The sequence below is a fragment of the Myotis davidii genome, unplaced genomic scaffold (genome assembly GCF_000327345.1).
Source record: "Myotis davidii unplaced genomic scaffold, ASM32734v1 scaffold259, whole genome shotgun sequence".
Classification (NCBI taxonomy): Eukaryota; Metazoa; Chordata; class Mammalia; order Chiroptera; family Vespertilionidae; genus Myotis; species Myotis davidii.
In genome coordinates, this window is record NW_006292687.1 from 1023298 (window position 1) to 1037996 (window position 14699).

Genomic DNA, 14699 nt, shown 5'->3' on the forward strand with positions numbered 1-14699 from the left:
CCCCCTCTCCTCCTCAGCTACCTGAGGCCCTTAGCAAGTCAGACTTTCAGCCTTCAATTAGGTGTGTCCCCCTGAAACAATGCATTGGCCTTAAAGGGCAGAGTTAAGGAATGGGTCAGTGATACTCAAGTATCATCTCATTTTTAATGCTAAATGCGTCTTATTTAACTAACCTTAGCCTATGGAGAACTAGTTGTAATATCTTTAAAGAGTCACTTTCACGCCTCACCTTTGCTTCCAATAAGAGGTAAACCTGTACCACAGATTTTTTATTCATGCTGATAGTTTCCCTATCTTGGCTATTGTTAATAATGCTGCAGTGAGCCTAGGGGTGCATATATTCTTTCAAATTAGTGTTTCCCAGAAGAGGGATCACTGTGATACATTTACACAATGGAATACTACTTGACTGAAAAAGAAAAAAAGAAAAAGAAGGAACTCTTACCTTTTGAGACAGCATGGTTGGACCTGGAGATTACTATGCTAAGTGAAATAAGTCAGTCAGAGAAAGAGAATACCATATGATCTCAATTATATGTGGAATCTAATGAATAAAATAAACTGACAAATGAATAGAAATAGAGGCATGGATTCATGGAAGAGACAGACAGCTGTCAGAGGGGAGGATTGTTGTGGGGCTGCGTAAAAGAAGGTGAAGGGATTAAGCAAAAAAGAAAATACATATGTGTGTGCGTGCGCACACACACACACACACACACACACACACACACATAACACAGACACAGACAACAGTGTCGTGATAGCCGGAGATAAAGGAGGGTAGGGCCTAGAGATGGAAGTTGGCAAAGGTGGGGAAATGATGGAAAGAGACTTTGCTTGGGGTGATGGGAGCAAGATATAGTGTGCAGATGATGTTTTGTTGAGTTCTACTCTTGAAACCTGTATGGTTTTGTGAACCAGTGTCACCACAATAAATTCAATGACAAAAAAAGGCAAAAAAAGGCAACAAACCTGTTGCTCTCATACTACACGGACTATTAGGAAAACTCTTGGATGCATGACCCCAGAAAGTGTGCCCTGGTTGGTGTGACTTCTGCCATTTACTAGTTTATCAGATGTGATGAGCTCAACAAGTCAGCCGCAGTTCAACAAGCTTTGGAGATTTCTAAGCTTCAGAGTTCACCTTTATAAAATGTGACTAATAATACCTTGGCTTGCTTTCCTCTCCTGTGATTCTTGAGGATAGCACAAAATATCATCATACTTTATGGTAGTATATTTGGCCAAGTGAGATATGCTAATCTGATTGGTTAGCAAGGTGTTCATGACATTAATCCAAAGAAGGAAACTGCACAGTGCTACCGTCTCTCCTTGAGCGTAAGGACTGACATTACTGATTATGGCACTTTTTACTTTTCCCCTGAGCTAGGCTTTAGCCCCAGAACCCTTCTGAACACAGCACTCTTACTCACTACTACTGACTGGCTGGAATTGGTGTAGATAAGAAAAATATTTGTCAAACCCAAATGTAAATCTCTTCCGCTGTTTATTTTATGTTATTTTGAATAGGTTATATATACACATGGTTCTAAAACAAAATATTTTCAAACAGTGAACAGCCTTCCCCTAGTCCACTGGTCTTCTGCTTTTTCTAGAGTGAAACCTTCCTTATCTGGTTTATTTACATGCTCTGATAAATGTCCTCTCAGGGAAAAGAAAATGAAAGGACACCTCAAAGTAATGTCAGACAGATTAGGAAGTATGAAGTTCTGAATTAAAACCATTTATTTTGTTGTAACTCTTGGCAAAACGTTGGCTGGAGAATCTTACATGTAAAAATCTAGTCCTTTAGCCTGTATCCGAAGCTGAGTTGGTACCCTTGGATGACTGTATTGTCTTCATTTGTTCATTCATTCTTTCAGCGACTCAAATTGTACTGGGCACTGTGCTTACTCCTGTGAACACAACTTTGAGTAAATCACAGTGCTTGCTTCACCTTCTGTCGGGGGAAAGTGAAGAGAGACACTTGCACTAGAAAAGCACCTGCAGTGGATGTATGTGCAGGGTTCAGAGTGCCTCAGAGGAGCTCTCATTCCTCCTGCTGTGTGGGTGGGCGAGGAGGCGCAGGTGTGAGCATTTGTCAACAGAGGTGCCCATGCAGCCCCCAGGTGTTCATGCTCCTGCTTAAGGTCGGGGCCAAGGCAAGGCCTTCTGGTATTTTCTTTTGGTAAGTAATTAATATATATTTCAAGTTAAATGCCAAGAGCATGAAAAGACCTTGCAGGTGCTAAGTGTTATTATAACATTAAAATAATGAGAGCTTTACTCATCTTGCTCTGCCTTGCTTAGTGGTTATTCTCAACACTCCCCACAGATTAGAATCAACTTGGGAACTTTGAAAAAAAATGCCAGTGCCCAAGACTCAGCCCTAGAGATTGGATTTAATTGATTTAGGGTGAAGCCCAAGCAGAGGGGAAAGCAAAACACCTCCCAAAGTGATTCTAATATACAGCCAGGTTGACATGCATTGCCAGCAGATCAAAGCACTCTCTTCTCTTTGTCCGTATCCTAATAGTTTTCTGAGGCTCAGCTTAATTCCCATCTCCTCTGTGAAGTCTTCCCTGCTTTGTCTGTCTGTCGTTGAACTCCTGAACTTTGTCATCTGCAAACCCAAGCGCTTCCTGACCAACACACTAAGCTACTTAGAAGAGCAGACGCCCTGTGCCTTTTATTGCCTCCATCCTGGAGACTCAACTCTCAGATTCAGCCTTAATTACTCAGACTGTGAATCAGAAGTATAATTGTCATTAATGTTTGCTGATGTTTTATATAGAAATTGGCATATTTCATGGGCTGTTAGTGCTTCAGGGGACCCTAATGGACCCTAATCAGATCCCCTTCACTTTTTAAATGAGAATATTCAAAGGCAAAGTCAGTGCTCTAAGTTCACATCATCTGTGGCTGGTCTAAAATCTCTGAGCACAGTTCCTCTGACACCTCAGAAACTCTCTGGTTGCACTTTATGGCATTTAAAGGAAAAGACTGGTAAACATTTATAATTTTCCTGGAGTCCTAATAATGACACAGAGTGGGGATTAAGCTTTTTTGCTTAAGATTAAAGTCAAATGGATCCTCACTTCCCTAGAAATGAGGGTAAAATGAAGAAGCTAATGTTTTGATTCAGGAGTTTTCAACTACAGTCAATTTTACCTCCAAAAGGGCATTTGGCAGTCTGTAGACATTTGTTGTTGTTGACATAATTGGGGTGGGGATGTTACCTGCTAGTAGTTATAGGTCAGGGACATCCTACGGACATCCTACAATGTATAGGGTAGCCCACCCACAACAAAGAATTTCCAACCCCAATGTCAATAGTGCCAAAGGCTGAAAAACCCTATAGTGGATGTTCTTGTCAGCTCAGGAGAGAGGGCAAGGCCAAGAACAAAAGACAGAGAACTACCAGTTACAAATGATGTACCTCAAAAAAAGAATGGCTGAAAAATTCCTTCTGTGAGTGATAAGGTGGTGAGATGCCTGAGAATTATTCCATTATAAGATGAAGGTCTTGATGGAGGTGGTGATATACATATAATGTTAATCAGTATTCTTACAAGGAGGCTCTAAATTTGTTATTTAGATTAGTGCATTGTTTGGCTTGTGTCCAAAGGTTATCTGAAGATAACCTGTGTCCTTTTGAGTCTGAGTGCCACACATCTTGTCTGTAGGCCCAGCACTATGGAGTGAATGTTTCTGCCTCCCTCAAATTCAAATGTTGAACCCATAACCACCCATGTGACTGTATTTGCAGATGGGGTTCCTAACAGAAGTATTAAGGTTAAATGAATTCATAAGGGTGGGGCTCTGATCCTATAGGATTAGCATCCTTATAGGAAAAGACAGAGTTTCATCTCTCTGTGTCTTCGGAGGAAAATCCCTATGAGATTGCAGTGAGAAGATCTGCTGTCTACAAGCCAGGAGGAGAGGCTTTATCAGAAACTGAACCTGGCAGACCTTGATCTGAGACTTGCTGACTCCAGAATTGTGAGAAAGAAATTTCTGTTTTTCCAGCCTCTCCAGCCGTGGTATTTTTTTTTTTTTAATGGCGGCCTAAGATACTCAGGAAGCTTAAACAATTAGAAAAAGAAGAGAAAGTAATAAAGATTTCTAAGATGGCAGAGAATATTTTACAGAGGAAAGAGCAAGAGAGTGAAGCTTGCTAGTAAGCCTTTTTCCACTGCAGACTATACATGTGGGATGCCCTCCCCCACCCCAGCACTACCTCCTAACAAGTTTTTTCCAGTGGCAACCAGTTACCAACAGACTGTGGTCTTTGGAAGCTCATCCTCTTGGTTGCTGAAGACTGTTTTCAACAAAAACAAAACATGTTGAATAATATAATTAGGAGATTAAATAACAGGATAAACAATATTTTGATGGCATAAGGATTATGTATCAGGGGCTAACCAGTAATAACATAAACTTGTTTCCTTAAAGCCTTTAGTGTAGTGCTTTTAAAAACTGGGTTTGCATAAGCATTATTTAGAATGCTTGGTGAAAATTCAGATTGCTGGGCCTACCACCATAGATTCTGATTTAGTGGGTTTGAAGTGAGGGATCTAGAATCTGTTTATAAAACCATGGGCATTTCTGAAACAGGTGATCCACTGGCCACCGTGAGAAACACTATGTCCGTACTTCACAGTGGACTTTTCAAGGGCTGTGGGTTTGGGGAAATGGAGAAGAAAAAGATGAGGGGGTAGGAGAGAAGGAGAGAGAGTAGGAAATAAAGGCAAGGGCAATTGAGATGTAGGAGTAAGGAGTAAGGCCAGCCAGCAGGCAGAATTGCATTTTAGGGCGAATCACAGTGATTAGGGACGGAGCCTGCCAGAACGGTGTGGCAAGAAAGTCCAGTTTATTTGGTCCTGTCAGAACTCGCTCCTGAATTCTGGCCTTGGTATTGGCAATTGCTGTCCCTGCATTTAGTTGTCCCTTGTTGCAAAACTTGAAGCCAGCTAAGAGTCCTCAGTAGAACCTCTCCTTGGTTCAGTATGGGGATTCAAAAGAAAAAGGTCAGGAAATTTAGCTGAAGATATATTGGCAGGCATATTGATAGGCATAGCCCATAGGACATCTTAGGGGTACATCCCGTAGACATCTGCTACCACACTGTAGCAAGAGAATGAACCTCTCAGGAACGCATATACCCACATATTCTGTGCTCCTTAATGTTTACTTAACCTAGGGGAAATCAGGTTTAAACAAATGTCAGTTACAAAAGGAAACGGTATGTTTAGATCTGGTAGGGCTATGGAGCTATGAAGTGATGGAGCCTCAGGGAAGGTGATGATGAAACAATAGAGAAGGGCTACAGTGTGTGTGTGTGTGTGTTGGATTTCTATTGCCAATTTTGTTTCACAGGAAACTAGATTTCTCAGAATCTTGGGGGAATACCTGAGATTTTCTTGGTTTGGGCTTTCCAGAGTGAAGTTGCATGAGATTTGGGAGGTGGATGTGAAGCAAAAGAAGATGATCATTGTCAGTTGAGAGGTGGTGAGAGATAGACACAAAGGTGCAGGTGGGCTTCCATTTGTTCTTGACCATCTCAACAGATAGCCTTGCTGACCAATAGCATCCACAGTCTGCCATCTGACCCTTCCCTGCAAACTCATAGAGGCAGCAGTAACCAAGAGCCAAACACTTCCAGACTTGTACAGCCCCCTTCACAGAGTACAGCAGCAGAGTGCTCCTAACTTCCAGATGTTCCTGCTAGCTCCAATTCATGAAGTCACGCCTTGGCGAGTTAATGATCTTTCGTTGATTCTTCCACTCCAAAACTTTACTTCCCCAATGACTCTCTTAATTACATAAGGTCTAGTTCTTATAATAAATGCCTTATTCTATGATACTTGTGATGACACTGCTTCCCTGCCTGACCCCTGATTAAAACCACCCCATGTCACTGTTTCTCTAACCCTCCAGTGTTCACCAGCCTCACAGGGCCTTCAAAGACCATTGAGGAAGAGACAGTTGTCCGTGTATCCTAGAGCTCTTCCCCTAATTATTACTGTGCAGATCCAAGAACAGTCTCTCAGTGAGCGCTGGGAAACAGTGGGATGAGTAGAACTATCGCTTTGCAACAGTGAGAAATCAGAGGCATCCCTCAGTTTATAAGGAACTTGGATAGAGACACATGGCCTTCGGGGATAATTGTCAAAGCTGTCAAGCCCACAGCACTGTCAGTGACCCTAAGCCTGGATATAAGCCTGGAGCACTAGGTGAAGAAGCCAAGTGGCAGGCAAGTGGGTGTGCTCAGATAAGCCACCCATACAGAGAAATTGCTTTAGAGGAGTGAGTGCAAGGGCAAAAAGAAAAAAGGTATGAAAGTGGCAAAAATAAAAAAGGTGTGAAAGATGCTCTAAAACCAAATTGAGACCCTCCACAAGATAACACATTGCTTACCTTTTCCAAGGGACTGGAGATTTTTTTTTAAAATATATATTTTATTGATTTTTCACAGAGAGGAAGGGAGAGGGACAGAGAGTTGGAAACATCGATGAGAGAGAAACATTGAACAGATGCCTTGAGCCAAACCGGTTAGGGCGGGACTGGAGATTTTAAGTGAAGCTTGCACACAGCCAGAAGAGACTGGGGAATTTACCTGTGGTCAATACCATCACTGGTTGAGGATCTGGGAGAGTCTGTGTGTCACCATTCTCAGAGGTAATGCCATCCAAACTCTGCTTTGGATTGGTGATTGGTGGAGCTGGGGTAATTGGGCATCTTTCCCACATAGAACTACATGAGCAGAGAGTAGGGACATCCACTAGTTGGTAAAATGCATCTTTGTTTTCTTAAGAAAGCTGTTTGTATGTTTTTCCCCCATTTGTTTTCTAAGAAATGTTCTGTGTGAAGATTTTTTTAACCTTATGGAGGCTAAACTAACAAGGACATTAATTTTTCCAACTTTAGACCAATGGGTAAATGGGGATCTGGTTCCTTCCTGGAGTTCAGTGTCAACAACATTAGCTGCTGCTCCTGAGTCCTGGTGGCTGCAGGGACATGCAGACTCAGCCAAGGGCGGTGGGAGTTCCTGCTCCTTCCCACCTCCTGTGAACTTCTTTGGAAACTCTCTCTAGAGGGAAAACACTCTGTTCCCTGAGTAAAAGGAAAAATCAGTCAGTTCAAAGGATCTGAGGGATTAGCCTGAGGTCCAACATTACTTGCTCACCCCTGCCTGTGACTGCAATAGCCGTTCACCCTGATGCTTCACGAAATTACCCCCAAACCTGAAAATGTCCCCCACCCTTACCCCTCAATGAGATGGTCCCCTGATGGCAGCAGCTGGGTGAGCCTCACTCTGGAGGGTAAGATTACTTTGTGATAATCACACCTTCCTCTCCCAGAGGCCCCGGGACTTAGAACTGCTGTGCTTCTTCTGTTTTAGGTGTAAATAGAGGGAGGGAAATACTTCGATTCCCTTAAACCATCAGTTGAAATCGCCTTTTCACTGGGAGGTTGAAGTAAAGTGCTAATGATGTGCAAAGGCAGGAGCTTCTGAGGTGGGCTCTGCTGGTGCCCAAGGCTGCTATGGGTGGCACAGAGATCTGTCGCTACGTTTCTAAGTCTTCCTCTCTTGCCCTTTCAATGTATTCTGAGGACCATGGAACTGTTTCTCTTTATCAGACATTCCGGTGTCACCACCAACACAGGCTGCCAGGCCAACAACATCCCAGATCGTCCTATAGAATTTGTGGAGGCAGAAAACCGTCCGGCAAGCAAGGCTGGTCTCCGGTGCAAACCCCTCTGAGCCTATGGAGGCTCAGAGGAAATACCTGCCCATAAGATGGGACCGTCCAAGGCAAAAATAGGAAGTGATCAACATTGGAAGTGGAATCTGGGCAAGATGCAAAAATGTAGCCTACAGAAAGAAAGCAGGAGTGGGAGCTCAGTGAAGATCTGACCCAAGTTGGTGCTGTGGGAGACCCTGTTCCAGGGAGAACTGGCATTTCTGGAGTCACAGGGGTCAGGAATAGATGGGAGCTTGCAAGGAGAGAGTTATAGGAATTCGTGTTGGTGGTCTCCTTCTGAAACAGTTCTCACGGTGATTTTTCCCTAGGGCAGCGCTTCTCTGCAGGGCCTGGTTCCCTGTAACCTCAGGATGAAATGCCATCACTCTCCAAGGGTCAGTCCTCAGAATTCTTCACAGTTTTTTTCTCATTGGTTTTTTGCTGCTGTTGTTCCATACTCTAATTGTTTTCTGTCCCCAAAGCTAAGTTCTAAGTACTAAGCTGAGTACTAAGACTGGACTATTAAGCCTTTTCTTTGCTTCACATAGGCCTGCTCTTCTTGGATGATTTTTACAAGTTCTCTACCCCTTTCACAGTGATAACCTTGGGCTCCTCACTTAGTGCTGGGTGGACTTGCTAAGGTTCAGAGTTGACTAACTCACCAAAGGATGCTAAAGGCAGGCAAGGAGTTGTTATTGTCTTTTTATTTGCATTTTAATATAGAATTTAGTTTCCTCAGAACACCCTCCCAGGAAGGAGAGAGGAACCTGCCCATTTGCCACCTCTTAAATACTGTCCAATGGGTGTTACCTGTCCCATCCAGTGGCCCTAGGACAATGCTGAAGTAAGGAACAGAGCAGCACTCAGAATAAGGAACGCTTCCCTGGCCAGTGGAATCAGGCACTTGGCAACCCCCAAATCTGTTTGCAGACGGTGCTGAAAGTTGAGATTAGTCTAGCTGCAGGATTGGATGCAGCCTTTGAATTGCTTTGCCAAATATGGGGTAAAATGACTTTGGCTGCTGTAAACTCCAGCTTCAGTGGAGACAGAAGAAGCCCCCCCCTCTCTCTTCTTCTCTGACCTCCTGGGGCCTAACAGTCAGGGTTTGGCTTAGAAAGAGATTCTGTATCTTTTTATTATAGTTTTGATGTCAACCCCAATGCCACATGGGAAGGCTTCTTATGTTCAAGGAGCAGCCACAAGCAGAGAACAGCAATCTGTGTGTTTTTCTATTTTTTTTTCCTCCCTGAGATAATTTTGAAGGAGGCAGTGTTTGTCTTTCCAACTCACCCCTCCACTTTTCAATTTCTGTATTCCCTTGTAAGGGCCCACATATCATTTTCAGTGCCTTGCGGTCTTAGGCAATCTGATAATTAAGCCTATACGCATTAGATATTCGGAACTGAGCATGTTATTCCTTTAAAGGCTGTTTATATTTTAAAGGAGGTAACAGAAAGAGGGCAATACTTAAACCACATTAACCTTACATACTAAAACGTTCTTTGACCCAAACGGAATGTAAGTATCAGTTTCCACAAGCCAAGAAAAGTTAGGTCTCTGTAAAATTTCAGCCCTCTCTTGGCTGAAGCGTTCAGTTCACTGCTGCCCCCATTCATATTGTTGGTATTACTAATAAAGTAATGGTTTCTGTGGATTTTTAAAAATATAGACCTTTGGTGGGAAGTTGGGACGGGAAGAGGGAGAGGAGATAGAACAGTAAATCCGAATACTGAGAGGCCCGTAGATGAGTGCGTTTATGTGGCCATTGGTCATCACTGCGATTGTTGTCAAGGCACAATCAGCTCTAATTTTCCCTAACCCCCTGAAATCTTTATTTCTTTTTAGACAGCTGTGCTATTTAAAAGATAAACTTGCAAAGATAACTGCCATGACACTCTGTAAAGTATAATACTTTTGTTGGAAGATTAATATTAGTATGGACATGTGTGTCAATATCATAAAGTAGATCTATTTTAGCTATTTGTGACATAGCATATTGGTGGGACACATGGACCCCAGATGAAATATACATTATGTTCAATGTTTAAAAGCAAAAACATTTCTACTGCAAACATTTATTCCTGGCACAGAACAGTCTGTTGAGAAAATCTTTTCTGTCAATAACGCATATCACAATGGTGGTTGACGTTTTGAGCTGTAAGACAGAACCCCAGGGATGTGTGTGGCATGGGAGATAAACGCATGAATGCTAAGAATGCAGCTTGTTTGCTCAGTTGATATTAGAAAAACTTGATTCATACATATACAATTTTTTGGATTTTTTTGGTGATTATGTACTAAAGCAGCAAAGTTGTAATAATGTGTTAAAATGTCATTTAAAAAAATGAATTGAGTTATTTAAGAACTAGTGTTGTGTTCCCCCCCCCAAAAAAAACCTACATGTATAAACCTATATGTAGCTCTAGCAGATAGAGTGTATTAATAATTTATACTCCTAACAGTGGGGTATGAGTTCCAGTTTTAGTATTTTATTTTGATTTCAAATCGCATCACCCTGCTACCTAATGAATTTGTGCTAATTTGTCATTTGGATATTTGAATTTTAAGAAGGTTCTTTGCAAGTCTTTGGCTGATTTTCCTGCTATCATTTTTATTGATTCAAAGGAGTTCTTTATATATGTTGGCCGTGCATCTCTTTGGGATTCATGTATTGCAGATATTTTCTCACCCTCTGTGGCTTTCTTTTGAACTCTTACTGGCTTCTTTTCTTAAAGAGAGGCTCTTAAGTTTAATAAAGCCCAGTTTATCAGCTCTCTTCTGTGTTTAGCACTTTTTGTAGCATGTGTAATAATCTTTGCCTACTTCAAGGTCATAAAGATAAAGTTCTGTTCTGCTTTTTGGAGGCTTCTGATTATCTTTTAACTTTCCATTTTGTGTGGCCGAAGACTATCTTAAAGGGAGAAATCAGACGTGTAGGAATTTTCTCAAATCAGTTCTATGAGACCACCAGATCCCTGGTTAACTAGTTCCCAGGAGTGGTCTTCCGAGCTGGCAAAGCTGCCTCTGATGCTCCTCATTCTTTCCTGTTTCCACACTCGGCCCGTGCTCCTAGGGAGAGAGTGACTGTGGATCAGCTCATGTCTGCAGTTCTCACTCTCTGTAATCTTGGTTCGTCTAATTTTCATGCAATCAGCACCTTTATGATGGCTTTAAATATATGCTTTGACTATTTTATAGGCTTTTAAAGTTATTCTTGGGGAAATTCCACAGGCGACTCCACCCTGCTTGGAGGAAATCCCTCTACTTGTTCTTCACTGAACATTTTTATTCATGTTGCTCACTCAGCAAATATTACCATCTCACCATCTTTCACTCCTTACCTCCCTCTTTTATTGTCTCACGATTTTCCTTTATCTCAGGAGTCATTCTGAGTACCCCGCTCATAAACCTTTTTATGAACTTTTAAAAATTTGTTTTTATACATAATATCACTCTTGAGTCTCCTGATCTATTCTTTAAATTACAATTTAATTTATGTGAGTAAGCTTCCTGAATGCCAAAATATGCTGGACGCATTTGAGGTACAGTTTTTAGAAAATACATTTTACATCATCAACCATGATTCTGGGAAGCATCCTTGATTTGTATGTTACAAGAAGGAATTTTATATTTTTGTGACCTTCTAGATCTGTTACTCGTTTCTTCATCTGTATGTGGAAAAGCAAGTTCATGGCAAAATTTTCTCCCTTGAAAGAGTGAGTTTAGAATGAAAAATAGGGTAAGTTTGAGAGAGCTGAAGATTTTTTTGTGTGTATGTGTGTTAGAAATAAGTGAGAAGAGACAGTTTATTATTCATTACTTCTATGATGTTGTCACACGTGTGTTTTCACTGAGCACAAAATGACCTCTCTGCTTGTCTTTGAACAAATATATCAGTTTTTTTCCTAAAAAAAATATAAGCTCAGGAAAGGGCTCTGTAGATGATTCAATATAGCTTACCACCCAGTTTACAGATGATAAAACGTAATGAGCTATTTCTTCTGTTGTGCTTAACATTCCTATACTTTGTAATGTCTTCACCTTTTCAGTTACTTTCACCTTAGTATCAGGATTTCTAGCGCTCTGTTCAAGCCTGAAGATTTCCTAGTTATTTTGTCTTTTAAGATTGAGGCCACACAGTAGGGGCACTGTAGGAGATTCCCCAAAGAAATGCTGGTGTTGGGCCTGTGCAAGTCTGCAAGGTCTCATTTGGAGTTGTTGCTGGAAGTTCCCTGGTGAGTGAAAACATGTTGGAGGGAAGACAGATAACATAAGCATCTAAGAATTGCATAGGAGAGAAGGAAATATGTCATTTTTCAGACTCCTGTTAGCAGTTGTCATTTTTCTTGGTTAAAGTCATGAAAATCTGAGGCCAATCAAGAAAAATTATACATTGGTTGCTTGGCAGATATTCTTTTTTTGTTGTGTTCATTCCATCTTTATTGAGAAGGGAAAAATATATTTGCAGCATGGTGAGACCCTGTGGAGAACACATACGAATAAGGAGCCATCTTAATATAGAGGAATTTACATTATGTTTAAGGGAAGAAATTCACAATTCTAAAATAATTATGATGTAATAATACATCATTCATTCATTGATTCACTCATTCAACTATTTATTTATCCATTAAGCAAATAAATATGGAGAATAACAGATGGTATTTAAAGTTTTTAAAACATAAAATTGATAATAACAGTAATTCCTAATGGTAACATTTAAGAGATGCTTGAATGTGAAAAATAATTCTATTTATAAAGTGTTTTATAAGAATTAGCTCACTAAATTCTCAGTGCCTCAGTTTCCTCTTCCTGTTAGCAAGGAGAAATTTGAAGCCAGAAAGGCCAGGTAGATTACCCAAGGTCAACACTGAGGTTAGTAGTAGAACTATGAGGTGGATCCAGACCATCTTGTCCCTAAACCTGTGCCCCAAACCTTCTACACTATGCTGTTATCCCTTGTTCTCTATAGAACTTATCATTGAGGAAATGAGGAGAGCCATATAGTTGCCCATGCCTGTTGAGAGTTTGGGGATATTGATGAAAGAGCCTGGCTTGCTCTAAACTTTTCTCTCTCTGTGTGTGTGTGTGTGTGTGTGTGTGTGTCTTGGATGTTATCATGTGGCACTCAGAATCCACAAAACTATAAAGAGGCAACTAAGACTCTTGGCAGAAGGGAGTTGGTAGTCCTGTTCATAATTTCCCTTTGAATTCACCATTTCCCTTTGAGTTCATAGTTACTAAAATATGTCTGTTGGTATAGGGTGGTCTTGATCAGAGCTGAAGGAAAGATGATATACAAGGTCTCAAAAGAGAAATGTTATCAGAGTTAAGGAGCAGTGGTGGCGGTGGCAAGATACTGGAATTTTGACATAATGAAGAGCAGGACAATCACCGGAGAGAAGTTATGGTTCTAGGCTTTCCTGAGGCCTTCTGACCTTGCTGCTCTGGACTCATGTGGAGAAAATATGCATGTCAATCGAATGTGTCTTACCATTAAAATGCTGCAATATTTGAGGCCTGGCAGATTTTCTACAGGGAATTTGTGGCTGAGATCTACACAGGGGGCACTGGTGATATGCACGGGAGCACTAGATTTGAGCTGAGAGGTTTGAGTTGCCCAATCAGCCAGTGTCTCTGTGGGACACCAGAGGTTTAGCCCTCCCACCAGCACCAGAACCACTTCACCAGTGAGTTGTCCAAAGGCTCATGATGAGGAAATCAGGTCTCCAACACAGTAGTGTTTAAATTATGTCATTGTGCATCTCTACTGGTAAAATGAAACAAAGAGCATCCATAACATATAAATATTTATTTATTTATAAGTTAGAAAAGACACTATAATACTGATAAATTATAAACATTGGAAATATACTCAAAATACAATTTTCAAATGATGTAAGATAAAATACACAATATTATAAAATGTCTTCCCAAGTATGATGATATCACAGTTATATTAGACTGAGGTTAAAAATCTAAATTGCAAGTGGGTGTAATTATATAATACATTGTTTTGCTTCATAATATTCTTTTTTTGTTAATTTAAATCTTTATTGTTCAGATTATTACATTTGTTCCTCTTTTTCCCCCCCATAACTCCCCTCCTCCCAGTTCCCGCCCCACCCCCGCCCTCACTCCCCACCCAGTGTCCTCATCCATAGGTGCACGATTTTTGTCCAGTCTCTTCCGGCATCTCCCACACCCCTTTCCCCCCAAAGAATAGTCAGTACATTCCCTTTCTATGTCCCTGATTCTATTATGATCACCAGATTATTTATTCACTTGATTCTTAGATTCACTTGTTGATAGATGCATGTTTGTTGTTCATAATTTGTATCTTTACCTTTTTCTTCTTCTTCCTCTTCTTAAAAAATACCCTTCAGCATTTCATATAATACTGGTTTGGTGTTGATAAACTCCTTTAGCTTTTTCTTATCTGTGAAGCTCTTTATCTGACCATCAATTCTAAATTATCGCTTTTCTGGGTAGAGGAATTTTGGTTGTAACATCTTGCTATTCATCACTTTGAATATTTCTTGCCACTCCCTCTGGCCTGAAAAGTTTCTGTTGAGAAGTCAGCTGACAGTCTCATGGGAGCTCCCTTGTAGGTAACTAACTGCTTTTTTCTTGCTGCTTTTAAGATTCTCTCTTTCTCTTTAACCCTTGCCATTTTAATTATGATGTGGCTTGGTGTGGGCCTCTTTGGGTTCCTTTTGTCTGGGATTCTCTGCACTTCCTGGACTTGTAAGTCTATTTGTTTCACCAGGTAGGTGAAAAAAGTTTTCTGTCACTATTTTTTCAAATATGTTTTCAATATCTTGCTCTCTCTCTTCTTCTGGCACCCCCAAAATGTTGGTACTTTTGAAGTTGTCTCAGAGGCTCCTTACACTATCTTCATATTTTTGGATCCTTTTTTCTTTTTCTTTTTACAGTTGGGTGTTTTTTGCT